Below are 4,530 nucleotides of genomic sequence, written 5' to 3' on the forward strand. Positions count from 1 at the left end.
TATATATATAGACTAATGGTGTTTGAGATAAACTTGCTAAAACTCTAACCCAAATATAATAGATAGTTAAATACCTTAAACATAGAAAATGTACCTTGTCCAAATACAAGTCTAAACTCTATAAATGTTTGAAAGGTTTGAAAGGTCGGATTTTAGATTATTTTATGTCATATTTAAAATGTCTAAAATTAATGTTCTCTAAAAAACATTATTTTAAAAACAATGTTTATTTGGATTAATAAGACAAACTTAAGTCAATACAATGATTCTTCTTAACTATGTGGTAATTTTTGTGATTGTTCTTATTGAAAGACAAACAAAATAAGTTATAATTTAAAGGAAATCTTGATCATATTTGTAACGCCCGGGTTTTAGGGCTAAGCATTTTTGTCAATGTAATAGTCTAGGTCAACTCTTGTAACTCTTTTTGAAGTAATAAAGATGAAATATTTGAGTATTATGTGAATTATATGTGTTTATTATTTAATTATAAATGTATAATTAATAAAGAATAAAAATGAGCGTCAAAATTAAAGTGTGAGATAATCCCAATATCTCTACATAAAGTTGTAGAATATGTCTCAAGGTTTCCGTGCATATAAGGAACGCCGAAATCCGAGTAATAACGAAGAAGTTATGACCCGTCGAAGTTTCACGACAAAACCGGCACGATACCGGGAAGCGTGAATAGTGAATTTACGATAGAGCGAGATTTAGCCTTAGTGATCTTAACGAAAGTCGTAGAATATGTTAAACTAAGAACATCGATAAAAAGAACGCCCAAATCTGACTTCGTATGAAGAAGTTATGAGATTTTAAACAGACCAATCATGTCCCGGCTTGTTAAAAATATAACTTTAAAAATAAAGTCAAAATTAGCCGACGGAGTCTAAACGAAAGTTGTAGAGTACGTCTTCACCTACGCGTGGATATAAAGAACGTCAAAAACGGAGTTCGTATGAACGAGTTACAAATTATAATAGCATATTTACATATTAAAATAAAGTATAAATCATGTATACGTACACATATATATACATATGTATATATCATTAGAAAGGTATCGACGATGCGGTCATTATAAGACTAATGTTGAGTTCTTTCGACATTAGTTTAGTACAAATATCATTAAATCCATTTATAATAGTATTATAGAGGGGTGTTTAGTTGTTTATATAACTAAAAGGTCATTAAGTAATTATGGAGGGTAGTTTTTGAAAATTCAATGAGTATAAATAAGAGCCTTGGGCTCTCATATTTCTTGCATCATTCTCTTGATTCAAGAGTCTTTCTCTCCTTATCCCCCGAGCATTTCGGTCCCTCGTGATTCGACTTCTCTTTCTGTAGCTTAGTATAGTAAGGTGAGCGCTGAAGCGTTGCACGAATCTTTCTTAGAAAGATTCAGCGACGAAGTTCTGCCCCTGCAGAGCCCGACTCCTAGCTAAAACCCCCTTGTAAGTAAGTTATGCTTACCTTATTTTAATATAGCTTATATTTAAAATTAGTATTGTTATTATGAACTTATAATAAATATTTGAGCTATTATTATAACTTATATAAGTGTCGTTATAATATTTTTTTTAACTACTCGCGGTACGGGGAATCTGGTTTAAAGGGCCGCATAGGGTTGTTGGATTTCAGAAGTGCTATATGCCAAAATGGCCCTGCCCTCCGGTGTTTTATGTCTGGCCCCTGTCTGTACATAGTGGTTGGAAAATATTGTTTAACGCTTATATAATAATAATAATACTAAGACTAATAGTTGGTCACGGTAAATATTAGACTAAAATTTAGCGATAATAATGCTAGGTTTCGTCGAAGGAAAATAGAATCGTTAGAAGCAAGCGCTGCCCGATTTTGGAATCATCACCTTAACAAGTGAGTGCATAGTTACTTTCAACTTACACATAGATATGAAGTATTTTATATAAATTACGTGCTATGTGTGCATATTATCTGAATACTTGCTATCTATGCTAGATGAACGTTGTTATACATGTTTTCAATGATTTAAACTGTATATGTATTTTATATCTACGAAAATGTTGGGGTAAAACATGGGTAGATGCAATAGGTGATGTGTGATAAAATGATGAGAGGCCCCGATGTTGATGTTGTTGATTCTGTCATCTAGCGGAGTATGGATGACGACCACGGACTCTTCTAGACAGTCCAGTGGAACACTAGCAGGCTCGCAACCTGTAGGTGTTTGTGAACGATATGTTCACCGGTGTACTACATCCCCCACATGGTTGCCTTTAGGACATTTATTGCTGAGGAATCCCCTTAGCAGTAGTGTCCGTCCCGATGATGATCCTTAGGCTAGGTCCCTTATGATAGGTGTTTAGGGACGTAAAGTGAGGATAACGGGAACGGGTAATCGGGTTATTGTTGATCGATGAAATTAATAAACTTATTTATTGTGGGTTGAAAACCCTATGTGCTCACCAGGCTCCCAAGCCTGACCCACTCAGTTTTATGTATTACAGGTAGTGGCGCATGAGCATAGGTGTGATGTTTTGGACGAGGGATTACGGATATAGGCCTGTAGATATGAAATAATGTAGTAAGGCTTATATTGTACTGTTTATGCTTTTGATATGTACGAACATGACATCCCGAGTCTTTTAATGAAATACATTTCCATGGAAATGCTTTTGATAAATCTTTATCATATTTTTGTTTTGGGACAAATTCTGCAACACTTTCATTTAAAATGTAACTCTGATTTTTAAACAAAGCATAAACAAACCGGTCTTTTCTGGCCGTGATTTTGGGGATGTCACAATATTAGTTTTGTGTGCAATTATTAATTTTTAAGTTGTAGAGACATAAAATACCAAGTACAAACCCATATTGCAAAAACATAAAATCTTTTGAAAAAAAATAAATGACCATTATTTTAAAATTTAAATTTGATCCCACAAATCATAATCCTTGTCAAAAAGTTTCATTTTCAAATTTTAAATCATACTTTCTATTTATATCCAGATTTTCAAATTTTAAATCATACTTTCTATCTATATCAAGATGATCTCGATATATTAAAATTTGTGATTTATCAGTATGTCATTTATATAAAAACTGAATATATTTTGGTGTGTTGCATGAATAAAACCCTAATCAAAATAACAAGTTAAACATATCAAATACGTTTGTATAATTGATTAAGATACTTGTTAACTTTTTATATATTTTAAATTAGTTGTGATACTCGTATATTATACGGGTCGATTAAAACAAAATGTTAAATACAAATGATTAAACAACAAGTTTATTTGAATTTGAAATTTGAAATAACTAAAAATTATAAAAAAAAAAAACATGAAAATATTAAATTAAAATTATGTGTTTAGTTGTGACTTGTGTATTAAATGTGATAATTATAACAAAATGTTAAATATGAAGGTTTCAATTGTAAATTTATTTAAAATTGAAATTGAAGTTTGAAATTTAAAATTAATATAGTTATTATGGTATATTTAATTTATAGAAACTAAATTAATGATATATGCAAAAATAAAAAATGAATTAATAATAAGTGGAAAATAAATATCTCAAAATTATGATAAAATAACATGTGACATAATGCATTAGAGTGTGACAAGTGTCAAAAAAAATTCATTTATTATGAATGATTATATAAATTCTTATCAATGTAATTATATATTTGTTCTAGAAAAATCAAAGTTATATGCATTTAAATATAATTTAGACCGATATTAAAGCATCTAAATTACTTTTTAAAAACGAAATTTTATCATTTTTAATTACAAATTGCACCTGTCACAAAGCTATAACAATAAAAGTATAAAACTAGAGATTGTATGCACGTAATGATATTATTATTATATATTTGTGATTTTTAATTTTAATATTTTAGTTATATTAAAAATATACATAGTCAGTCGTACACACACGGGTAGACCCGTAGATCGCTCTAAACACATGGTCCTTTTCCTTATGGGGAACCACGAGACAGCACAAAACATGCCACCACAACTTCAATTAATTTGATATGTTTTAAGTTACATAAAAAATTATTAAGTTTATTTTCTTGTCAGAATCATTAGTTAAAAAATGCACGATTTGCAGATTTTCAGTATTTTTATATTTATAATAACTATTGGCATAAGAAAACAAATCAAATAAAAAGTAGAAAAGATATTGTGTATCTATTCGTTTATAAAATAATCAAAAACATATACAATATTGATGTTTTTATGAGTTAATCGTTACAATCATCCAAAAATGATGAATATAGAACCATCTATGGGACGATTGTTATATTTTCTAGCATATGATACAAAATGACCACTTGATATGCAAAAAGATTTCTTGAATTTTTGATAAAGTTTTTTCTAACAAAAGTTATTTTGAGAAAATCGATCGAATGTTAGAATTTTAGAAGTTAGTAAATTGACAAATTTTTATTTGTCTCACATAGGTTTGCCTTTATCTTTTGCTTGCTTTAGTGGAGGTCAATGGATGAGCCAAACCTACACTCACGCCTAATTGGGTTGTGGACAA

The 4,530-nt window shown here is 29.8% G+C and overlaps 1 long non-coding RNA gene across 2 annotated transcripts; it reads left to right on the forward strand.

Moving 5' to 3' along the window:
* Positions 1–1,279: 1,279 nt before the first annotated feature.
* On the forward strand, positions 1,280–2,665 carry LOC145094544 (uncharacterized). 2 transcript variants are annotated; one of them, XR_013703409.1, is made up of 3 exons: positions 1,280–1,458; positions 1,810–1,878; positions 2,490–2,665. It is a non-coding gene; the product is annotated as an uncharacterized LOC145094544 (long non-coding RNA). The 2 variants fall into 2 exon arrangements; XR_013703410.1 differs by having other exon boundaries at positions 1,280–1,454.
* Positions 2,666–4,530: the final 1,865 nt, after the last annotated feature.

This window comes from Lactuca serriola, chromosome 3, assembly GCF_051521515.1.
Source record: "Lactuca serriola cultivar US96UC23 chromosome 3, Lser_US96UC23_V15, whole genome shotgun sequence".
Taxonomy (NCBI): Eukaryota; Viridiplantae; Streptophyta; class Magnoliopsida; order Asterales; family Asteraceae; genus Lactuca; species Lactuca serriola.